This window comes from Myotis daubentonii, chromosome X, assembly GCF_963259705.1.
Source record: "Myotis daubentonii chromosome X, mMyoDau2.1, whole genome shotgun sequence".
Classification (NCBI taxonomy): Eukaryota; Metazoa; Chordata; class Mammalia; order Chiroptera; family Vespertilionidae; genus Myotis; species Myotis daubentonii.
In genome coordinates this window covers 134,089,311-134,101,532 of record NC_081861.1, presented here as the reverse complement: position 1 = coordinate 134,101,532, position 12,222 = coordinate 134,089,311, and positions in this window count along the sequence as shown.

Genomic DNA, 12,222 nt, shown 5'->3' with positions numbered 1-12,222 from the left:
AGCAGAACACCATGACCAGCTCTGAGTAGCAGGCCAGCTTTTAGCCACACAAAGCCGAGCTGATAGGGCCACACTGTGAGGGGCTGCTTTTCTTTTTCTCAGTCTTTACCATGAAATAAAATACAGGTACAAATCCCTACACACACAAAAAAAGCATAGCTGAATGAAAAAAAAATTTTTTTGTTAATCCTCACCGAGGATATTTTTCCATTGATTTTTAGAGAGAGTGGAAGGGAGAGGGAGAGACAGAGAGAAACATCGATGTGAGAGAGACACATCGATTGGTTGCCTCCTGCACACACCCCGACCAGGGCCAGGGAACCTGTACCTAAGGTACATGCCCTTGACTAGAATTGAACCCGGGACCCTTCAGTCCACGGGCCAATGCTCTATTCACTGAGCCAAACTGGCTAGGGCAGCTGAATGAATTTTTATAAATAAACTAAAGGCCTGGTGCATGAATTCATGCACGGGTGTGGTCCCTTGGCATGGCCTGCAATTGGGGTCGATCAGGGCCTGGAGGTCGGCGGGGGGAAGAGGCCGCAGGAGGTTGGCCAGCTGGAGGGGAGGGGCCACAGGAGGTTGGCTGTGGGAGCACACTGACCACCAGGGGGCAGCTCCTGCATTGAGCATCTGCCCCCTGGTGGTCAGTGCATGTCATAGTGACCGGTTGTTCGGCCACTTAGGCTTTTATATATATAGATACCCTTGTAATCACCATGCAGACTTAGAAATCCAGCTTTGCCAGCCACCCCCATCTCAGTCCCAGCCCCCAAAGGAGCCGCTATATTATCACAGTCATCACTTTCTTGTGTTTCTTTATCATTTTCTCACATAGCTCTCTCCTTAGACATTGTACTTTGGTTTTGCTCATTTTTAAAAACTTGATATGTCTTTTGAGTCTCTTTGAATCCATAGTTTCCCCTCTATTCTTTTCTTTCTTTCAAATAATTTATCTGTTGAAAAGTTAAGGCCAGTCAACCTATAAAATTTTTCAACATCTGGATTTTGCTATTTCCTCTTCTTGGACAGTTCAACCTTGACTGCTGTCCTCTTTATTTCCTTCCATTGTCACCTGGATCCAGGGGCTGAATGGATTCAAGTTCACTGTCTTTGGTAAGTCTCTAGGTGGTGTGTTCTTTCCTCAGGAGACATCTTCCATCTCGTCTCCTAAGTAAATTCTATATAAAAAAAAAGTGTGCTGCTTGCCCTGGCCAGTTAGGCTCAGTGGATAGAGCGTTGGCCTGCGGACTGAAGGGTCCCAGGTTTGATTCTGGTCAAGGGCACATGCCTGGGTTGTGGGCTCAATCCCCAGGGGCGACCATGAGGAGGCAGCAGATCAATGATTCTCTCTCATCATTGATGTTTCTTTCTGTCTCCCTCTCTCCTTTCCTCTCTGAAACCAATAAAAATATATTTTAAAAAAAGAAAATGAAAAAAGAACAATGTATGCTGTCTGTTTTCAGGTGTGAAACACTGACTTGAACAGCTCAACCCCAAGCCCCCAAGGAGGCCAGCTGTGCTAGGCAACCCTGCCCAGGAGAAACCCAGGAGACACTGCTGAGAAAGGCTTCTGGAGCACAAAAGGTCAGGAACAGACCGGGAGTGGCACTAACTGTCTCCTCCCCTTACATGTCGGTGAAGAATTTCCCTTTCCCACTCGTTTAACATGCAATGTGGAAGTGCCTGGCATTCAGAAACACTTATAATAGAGGATGGTGACATCTGGCACCGCTCACACTTCGTTGTGATATGATGAAAAATGCATGGTCTATTATAATGTAAGAGTTGTGCCTGCGAATTGCTATAACTAGAACGGGGGATTCTATGCTTGCACCCACAATGCATACTCGGCTGTCACTTCTTCACTGGTTCAATGAAATAAGGAAGGAAAATAGAGCTTCGTGTCAGCTATTCCAAAAGTTAAAGAGCTCAGCTAACAAAGAGACCATCAATCTCTTGCTCATGTGAACAAATACTGTGACCCCTTTGCTGATCTCATTCCCTGTTTCAGTCATAGTCCGATCAGGAAAACAGAACTCATAACAGTTCATTTAACAGAGTGAATTTAATATAAGGAGTTAGTTAAGTTGGTGTTGGAAGTCGGAAAATAGATAAAGGGAATGTGGAGACAGTAACTGTTGGAAGCAGCCAGGACCCTCAGAAGGGAGAGGGAGAGAGAGAGAAACATCCATGATGAGAGAGAATCATAAATCGGCTGCCTCCTACACGCCCCCTACTGGGGATTGAGCCCGCAACCCAGGCATGTGCCCTTGACCGGAATCAAACTGGGGACCCTTCAGTCCGCAGGCCGGCGCCCTATCCACTGAGCAACACCAGCTAGGGCAGCAGTGAGCATCCTTTCCATACTGAGACCAGTGTATACCATCTGGCCTGCTTCAAACACCACACTGCTCCTACTTCTGTGCCTTTGGACAAAAGCCTCTGCCTGAATGCCCTTGCCCACTTGGCAAATTCTTACTCAGCTTTCAGGTCCATCGCCCATGCCACCTCCTCCAGGAAGTCTCCTTGGTAAAATCCAGGCTAAACCTGGGCTCTGTGACCACCGTCTCCCACCACTCTGTTGTGAGCGTCTTTATCCCAATCTATTACAATATTTGAGTCTTTTCTGGTATTTCCTCCCCTGGACGGTGAACAACTTGAAGGCAGACATTTGGTTTCCTTTCTTTCTGTATTTCCAGCTCCCAGCTTGGGGCCTGGCATATAGCAACCACTAATCCATGTTCTTTAATCATGGTAGCCGCAGATACATCCCTGTTATCTTTCATGCACGTTGGATCTAGTTTTTAGTTGCTACCATCTGATTTGGGGGTGGGGGAGGTCACAACTTTAAAATGCGGTCACAGCCCAGTCAGTGTGGCTGAGTGGTTGAGCATCGACCTATGAACCAGGAGGTCAGGGTTCAATTCCTGGTCAGGGCACATGCCCGGGTTGTGGGCTCAATTCCCAGTGTGGGGCGGGCAGGAGGCAGCCGATCCATGATTCCCTCTCATCATTGATGTTTCTCTCCCTCTCCCTCTCCCTTCCTCTCTGAAATCAATAAAAATATATTTTAAAGATAAAATGTGGTCGTGATGGCTTACAACCGCTTGTGTTCTGGGCCAAGTTCCTAATTGGGCTTAAGCCCACCAGAGTTGCCACTGTCAGGCATTAAAGTGACTTAATGAGCAAACCCAAATTTAGGGTCCTGTATTGGTTTTCAACTGTCTCACAGCCTGGCTCCAGTGCACCTAGAAATGGTTGTTGGCCAGCTCAGAATTCGTTCAGGCTCTCGCCTTGCCATTGACCTACATTCCTCATCTGTAAGTAATTTACATTCACCTGGCGTTTTGTTTGGGGAAGGGAACTGAGTCGGCCAGGCAGCAAGGCAGCGGCCCCAGCCCTCAGCTGGAGAGGTCTGTCTCAGCAAATCCTCCCCAAGGGACCGGCCCTCACTGTCCTGAGTTCAGCTGGAGGTAGAGTGCTGGCAGGCAGCCCCATCCCCTGGCTCTCTGTGCTAGAAAAAGGCTGGGAGAAAGCAAACAGGTTTACTTGCAAAGGGGGAACCTGTAGCAGGAATGACAGGGATGGACAAGCTGGAGCACAGACACACTGAGTTTGAGTGATACAGAGCCATAGGGACCGCAGCCTCAGGGACATAGGAAGTAGCTACAGATGGGCCCAAATGGGTGGCTTCCAGCATTTTGAATGCAGCGTTGAATGCATCTGCATATGTTATAGGCTGAGGAAATTGGGGCCTCCTTTCATAGTATAGTAGAGGCCCGGTGCATGAAATTCATGCACAGGTAGGGTCCCTGGATTATAACGGATTGCACAGGGGTGGAGAAGAAAATAAGTCCAGATTCAAAGCAGATATTCATAGAATGCCACTCTCTTCTTTTCAAAGGAAATGCATGCACCATATAAAATACATATCACAGGAGCCAGGAAAAAGTCAGGAGTAAGGAGAGGGGATAGAACCAATAAGTAGAAACAAGGGTTGAATCTTTATGGGCGCTTTATTCAGATGGCCGGTGATCTGAGAAGACGGTGGGTTACGTGCCCTAAAAAGATTGTCTTACATCTGATCTCAGGCCAACCCCTGCTTATAAGGAGAAGAAATGTGTAGGTAAAGGGTTTGGAATTCAGGAGAAAGTAGGTAAGGAGTTTGGAATGTGGGGGGGGGGGGAGGGGGAAGGTTAATCAGATAAAAGCTGCAGTCCGTGACTTTCCGAGCATCTCTTCATCTGCTGACCTGTGAGTGTGTGTGTGTGTCCCATGATTCTTTATCTGTGTCAAGTCAGCGCAGATCCAGTCATACATCCCAGTCCTTGGGGCAATAGCATTCTATGTGCGTCAGTGAGCAAGTCTAGTAACTACAGCTATAAAGCTAGAAATTTTAACCTCGAGTTCCCCATCATAAGCAAGACTAGGAAGAACCAGTGTGAGGAAGTCAGGTGACCGGGAGTGGCAGTAGGGGACAGTCTCTCAATGGATCCAAGGGAGAATTGTCTGCTGGCTCAGACTGAGTGTGGGCCAGAGCTCCAGGATCTGGGGGGAGGAGAGGAACTTAACCAAATATTGGTTATCAAGCATTTTGTTCCGATTGATCGGTAGGCACAAAACAGCTCAGTGAATAATTTTTAAGGCAAAGAATGGGAATTTGGAGAGTCCGGGTCTGACCTTCTGCTAGGTAAACAAGGGGATTATCTGTAAGTCTTATCAGAGTCATTTGGGGAAAGGTGGTTCTATACCATTTCCAGGAACACAAAAAGCATGGGGCCCAGCCAGTGTGACTCAGTGGCTGAGCGTTGACCAGTGAACCATGAGATCACAGTTTGATTCCTGGTCAGGGTACATGCCAGGGTTGCAGGCTCGCTCCTCAGTAGGAGGCGTGCAGGAGGCAGCCGATCAATGAGTCTCTCATCATAGATGTTTCTCTCTCTCCCTTCCTCTCTGAAATCAATAAAAATATATTTAAAAAGAAAAGAATTGGTATTAACTTTTTTTAAAAGCACAAGGAGGTTTCTTTGTTTTTTAATTGAGGTGTAATTAACATGTAACTTTCTGATAGTTTCAGGTGGAGGACATGATTCAATATTTCTGTATGTTGTGAAATGATCACAATATCAGGTTAATTTCTGTCATCTTATAGTTACAAAATCTCTTTTTCTCGTGATGAGAACTTCTAAGATTTCCTGTCTCAGAAACTTGCAAATACAGAATACAGTGGGGCCTTGACTTACGAGTTTAATTCGTTCGGAGTCCAAGCTCGTTAAGGAGCTCGTTAACTCAAATTACTTTGTCAACTCAATGCAAAAAATCAGCCGAGAGTATCTCAAAAAACTCGTTAGTCGGGACACTCGTAAGTCAAGGCCCCACTGTACAGTCAACTGTAGTGAGCGCACCGTGGGGTCTCTGCCCTTCCTGCAGCTTCCCTGGCGCACGGCTCCAGTGGAGTTCAGTGTTGTCCAGGGCGTGTGTTTTCATGGCATCTGCTTTTGAATTTTATCCAAAAATAAACTAAGAATTTAAACAGATACTAAGTTTTCCAATAAATGTTAAAGGAACACATAGAAAAGCACAGATTCCAGAAACTCTTTGCTCCACTTTCGAGTGCTCACTGAAACTGGTGAAAGCACGGGAGGTTAGAAAGCTTTCCCGTGTTTTGATAACGAGGTTCCGAGTTTCTAAGATACGACGGGCGCTGTGTGATCAAGCCAACACCCCGCGCTGCAGAACCCCACCCCCAACCCCCCGTGGTTTAATTTCACAGGCAGGCATTGTGTTGCATCTCCGGGAATGCGCTGTTTTCTAATCTCTACTTCTCACGCAAACCTGAACAAATCATGAAATAGGAGACAAACTCCAGCCCAAACATATGCAAATGGCGCCTTGCTATCCCATTCCTCTGCCCAAAGGGATCTTGCTTCTGTCACAGGGAACCCTTAGTCCGTAGGGGCCGCTGGGGACAGTGTGGCAGAGTTGGGGACTTCCTCTCACCTCTGGATCTGCTCTTTTTCTGCTCTACCTTGTCGGCTTCAGCCAGGATCTACTTCCTTCATCGGCCCGTCACCGTCCAGTCATATTCTGGCCCTGACCTTCTGCCCCCCAGGGCCTTAGATGAGGCTCACAGGCCCAAAGATGCGGGCCTTCTGAGGACCCAGGCTGCACCCAGCATTTGCTGACGTGATCTGCCCCTTCTGAGCCTCAGAAGCTTGATTTCCGTCGCAGAAGTTCACCAGTCCAATTCCAGTAATAATAATGGAAAGGGTTGTTTTACTAAAGATATCATAATGACAGCAGGAAAGTTAGTCAAAATTTTCCTTTTTAAAAGATATTTTTATTTATTTCAGAGGGGAAGGGAGAAGGAGAGAGAGAGAAACATTAGTGATGAGAGAGAATCATGGATCGGCTGCTTCCTGTAGGGCCCACACTGGGGATCAAGCCAGCAACCCGGGCATGTGCCCTGACCGGGAATCAAACCGTGATCTCCTGGTTCATAGGTTGACGCTCAACCACTGAGCCACACCAGCGGGGCTAGAAGTTTTTTTTTAACAACAAGAAAAATGAATTGACTCATAATCAGCAACCAAACAATGAAAATGTAATTCTCCTTGGATTGTTTAGACATTTAGCTTTACCTCGTTGATTGAACCCTATGCTTGGCCCGTTGCCATAGAAGCTGGCTGGTGACGATCCTGATTGTCACCTCTAACTTGACTAACTACCATTCCTCTCTTCCAGTGTCTTTCTTTTTGCAATAATGTAGAATCTCAAAGAGAAAGTAACCGTCTGGAACACAACAATGCTCTTCCCACTTAAAAAAGTTAAATATCCCTAATGGCTTTAAAAGATGCTGGTTTTTTAAGGGGGGAAAGGCTGATATTGGAGAGGTACAACATTTCTTAAACCAACATATGGAAAGTATTACACGCCAAGAAGGGAAAGAGTCCTGAATTACATCCAGGAGAACTCCCTGGTTATAATTATAAACACTTAGGAAATCACTGATGTATAAGTGCAGCAATACGAAGCCATCGACTCTTGGCCAGAGGCGAGCAAAGATTTTTGTTTCCATTCCAAAGCTAATGATTTATATTTGTAACACTCACAAACTGAAACCGGCATTCTCATTGCATTTATTAATGAAAATGATAAATGGGCCATTTTTGGATGAATGAGCAGATTTCCTGTATTCAATGGCAAGCAAAGTACAAAAGAGGGGAACTATCCCTCAGCAAAGCATCTATGCACCTTTTCCCTCTGGCCTGACAACCAAAAATTACATGAAAAATGAGTGTCTTATAACCATCTGAGTTAGACCTCATCTGAGGGCTCCTGAGGGTAGATTCTCTGGGATAACAGCTGAGAGGTCCTAACCACTGTGACTAAACTGAGGCACAGCAAGCCCTGGGAGCAGAGGAGAATGCAGATATTCTGGAATAATCCTAGACCTTGGAATATACCAGGCAGTGTTCATGAGGTTGCCAGTCCATGGTATGTAATAGGTACTGCTGCTGTCGGAGGGTTTAGTAGAGAGTTAAAATCAGCAGCTCGCCCTAGCTGGTTTGGCTCAGTGGATAGAGTGTCGGCCTGTGGACTGAAGGGTCCTGGGTTCGATTCCGGTCAAAGGCACATGCCCAGATTGCAGGCTCAATCCCTAGTGGGGAATGTGCAGGGGGCAGCCGATCCATGATTCTCTCTCATCATTGATATTTCTCTCTCCCTCTCCCTTCCTCTCTGAAATCAATAAAAATATATATTTAAAAAATAAGCCCTGATCGGTTTGGCTCAGTGGATAGAACGTTGGCCTGGGGACTGGAGGATCCCGGGTTCGATTCTGGTCAGGGGCATGTACCTTGGTTGCGGGCACATCCCCAGTAGGGGGTGTGCAGGCGGCAGCTGATCGATGTTTCTCTCTCATCCATGTTTCTGACTCTCTATCCCCTCTCCCTTCCTCTCTGTAAAAAATCAATGAAATATTTTTTTTAAAAAAAGTTTAAAAAAATCAGCAGCTCTCTTCATTGCACATTGAATTTACTATTGGTCCTGGCAAAATAGTCAACTTTCCGAACCTACAGTCATCTTTTTTATCAGTGTTGCTTTTGTATTCCTCCCAGCTTCCACATTCTTTCTCTCTCTCTGAATTCTTCATTCTTTCCTCTAATTTTGTTCTCTTCCATAATTTGAATCCTTTCCCACATTTCTCAGTCTCCTAAATTCTCTTGTCCCCCTCACAATTCTCCCTTCTCTCCCACAATCCTCCATTCTCTCCCACAATTCCCTGTATCTTCCAAAGTTCCCAATCCATCCCACAATTCCACGTCTCTCTCACAATGCTGTGCTCTCCCACAATTCCTGGTCTCTTCTACAGTTCTCCATATTTTTCTACAATTTCTTGTTTTCCTTTATTTTTCTCTATTCTCCCACACACTTCTATGATTTGATTTCATTTTCTTTCACAATAATCCTATATTCTCTCACAATTCTCTATTCTCTCCCAGATTTCTGTCCACAATTCTCATTTCTTCCCAAATTCCCATTTCCCCCCACAATCCAGTTACTCTCAAAATTTTGTCTCTCCTACAATTCTGTTTCTCAGGAGAAGCTTCCCACAATTCTCCCTTCTCTTGGATAATTCTCCATTCTCTCCCACAATTCTCTGCTTCTCCCACAATTTTCCATTCTCTCCCACAACTCCCAGTTTCATCATTGCCTGCCTCTCCCACAATTCTTGTGTCTTGTGCCTTTTTCTCCCTTGATACTTTCCCCTTAAGTCCTATGGCCAGAACCCTAAAGACTTCTTCTTTCATTTTTCTTTTTTTAAATATGTTTTTATTGATTTCAGAGAGGAAGGGAGAGGGAGAGAGAGATGGAAACATCAGTGATAGGAGAGAATCATTGATTGGCTGCCTCCTGCATGCCCCCCACTGGGGATCAAGCCTACAACCCTGGCATGTGCCCTGACTGGGAATCGAACTGTGACCTCCTGGTTCATAGGTCCATGCTCAACCACTGAACCACACTGGCCGGCAAGACTTCATTTTTCAAACAAGGTCTAAGCTCTCCATACCTATGGATTATAGTCCCTGGACTCTAATTCTAGAAACAGGACACCTTCATGTGGTCTTCTTAGAACTATTATTGCCTCTTAGACTTCAGGGTGAAATATCTGTTCTGTGTTTCTCTAGAAGTAAAATGCAGGAAAAAAATCCTTAATGCTATAGCTCTAAACTCAAAACAGCATTTTTATAATATATAAAGTACAGGCCACTGTTAAAACCCATATTTTAATTAAAATACTAATCCTGTCTGCCTTGGCCAACTCTAAGCTCTCTTTAAAAAAACTTTTAAGTCCCCAAAGTCTAGGACTATAACCTTTCTGCCACTATGATTCTCTCCAAATATATATTTCTGGCGATTTAAACTCCAAAAGCTCCCCTGAGCTGCTTTCAGCTGCTTAGATGATTGATTTTAAGTGTCAACATTTGTAATTCCCAGGGGCCAACATTTGCAAAACCTTAACTATATTTTTTGTATCATATACAACCCACTATAACACTTAAAAGTCTAATATGACTTTCCTTTGACTTATGCCTCACTCAAAAGTAGCAGAGCTTTGGGTCAGAACAATGTGGTTTGGGGCAAGTTGTTATCTGCTCATATGCAATTTGCAAGACTTTCTCCTTTCTAAAGATTGTTTTATAAAACAATTCATGAAAGGAGGAATAAAACAGCGACAAGCACTTATCTGTATAGAACACAAAGAATGTATCTTCTTCCTCCCTTGTTTCCACAGCACCCTGAGTACTTCTGTTACCACTTATACCATTAATTCTAATAATATATTCACATTTCTGTCACCCAGAGCAAGGGATTATAGCTTATGCATCTTTATATCCCAATCAAACACAGTGTTCAGCACATGATTGGCGTGGGTACAACGAATGTTTGTTAAAGGAGTAAGTGTAAACCATGTATAAGAACTTTATGAAAATAGGTGTATATGTAAAAAAGAAAGAAAAGAAAAAAGACTTTTGTTTTAGAAAGTTTTGCTATCCCTTGTTCTTTTTTAAAAATATATATTTTATTGATTTTTTTACAGAGAGGAAGGGAGAAGGATAGTTAGAAACATCGATCTGCTGCCTCCTGCATACCCCCTACTGGGGATGTGCCTGCAACCAAGGTACATGCCCTTGACCGGAATTGAACCCAGGACCCTTCAGTCCGCAGACCAGCACTCTATCCACTGAGCCAAACCAGTTAGGGCTATCTTTATTCTTTAAAAAGAGGGCTCAAAAATGTAGTGCCAGTCCTAACCGGTTTGGCTCAGTGTACCTTGGTTGTGGGCACATACCCAGTGGGGAGTGTGCAGGAGGCAGCTGATCGGTGTTTCTCTCTCATCGATGTTTCTAACTCTCTATCCCTTTCCCTTCCGCTCTGTAAAAAATTAATAAAATATATATTTTTTTAAATGTAGTTCCAATTTTATAGTCCACAGAATATTTCTCAATCAAACTTCACCCAATTTAGTTGGAGTTTCTTTGAGTAAGAGTCTTTATGTTTAAGGCCCGTCTAAACTGGGTTGCCTGGGTTTAGTTCTCACAAATCATTGTGTAGGCTTTATGTAGGAAAAATAAAGGGACAAGCCTTGCAGGGGTGTGCTAAGTGATTATTACATTCAGTTGTGAACAGGAAAACAGCAAAGGATATTTACACACATAGCAGGAAGGAAGTGTACAGGATGGACTCAAGCCAGACCTGCTCCCAACAGAGACAAAAAGAAAAGCCCCTGATGGTTGAGTGCCTTAAGCTGGAAACTCAAGAATTTGGTAAAAGTCAAGGGAGCTAACATTCAGACGAGACTTCATACATGGCCAGGGGACTTTTCTATATAATAGTGATATTTAAAGGGTCATGGCCTCCCTTAAAAATCAGATGAAAGCCATATTGTTCTCACCAGAACATACTTCCTTTCATATAAAACGTTGTTTACTGTTTCTGGTGGTGAACTGACTCCAGCCCACCACTACCAGGCTATGAATCTGTATGGAGAATGAAATCTGGACCTAGCTGGTTTGGCTCAGTGGATAGAGCATCAGCCCACAGACTGAAAGGTCCCAGGTTTGCCGAGCCGGTCCATGCTTGCTGTTTCAAGGGACCTGGCATATATGGCATACTTTTCTTAATATGTTTGCTCACCTTCTTGGCACTATGTGTTTTAACCAAGGTCACCTCTGAGAAAGGTTGTTTCCCCAGGTAGGGATTTTCCCCTGAAGTTAGGGAGGGAATAAAACCCCTTAACTAAGTGCCAGGCGGGTAATTAATCCCTTTAACTATGAACAATCATGCTTAAACTACATAATCTTTTCTCCCTGGAATGGAGATAAGAAACGCCCTAACCTTTGTAATAGAGATTGATAGGATTGAATCAACTGGTATAAATACAGTTGTAACAAGACAGAAACACTCAGAACTTAGAACACAGAATTCAGAAGACAGAACCTACACGGACCCTAGAGACAGAAGAACTTCACTGGAGAGAGCATGCCGGAGGATCCTGGAGAGGGACTGGCCTCGGAGCCTAGAGACAGAGCCTAGCGGGAGAACATGGCAAGGGATCCTGGACTGAACCTGACTACAGAGATTGGCAGGAGAACCTGACTGGAACCTGGACACTGAACCTGACTGGAGAGCCTGGACAGAACCTGGCTGGAGAACCTAGTGAAGGAAGATCCTGGACTGAACCTGACTATAGAACATGGCAAGAGAACCTGACTAGAACCTGGTGACTGGACCTGGCTGGAGAACCTGCAGAAACTCTCTGGAGATCCAGGCCAGAACTTGGCTGGAGATCCTGGCTAGGCTGCTGATCAACTGAACACTGTCTCCGTGTCCTTCCTCCTTCGCCGACTCCGTCTACGCCTTTGGGAACCCCTGGACCTGCTGGGGTTGGACCCCGGCACAGGTTCGATTCCAGTCAAGGGCATGTACCTTGGTTGCAGGTTCCCCTGCCTTGGTCAGGGTGCATTCAGAAGGCAACAAGTCGATGTGCCTCTCTCACATCGATGTTTTTCTCGGTCTCTCCCTCTCCCTTGCACTCTCTCTAAAAATCAATGGAAAAAATATCCTCGGGTGAGGATTAGCAAAAAAAAAAAAAAAAAAAAGAAAAAGAAAAGAAAAGAAAAAGAAAAAAAAAGAAAAAGAATAAAGAAATCT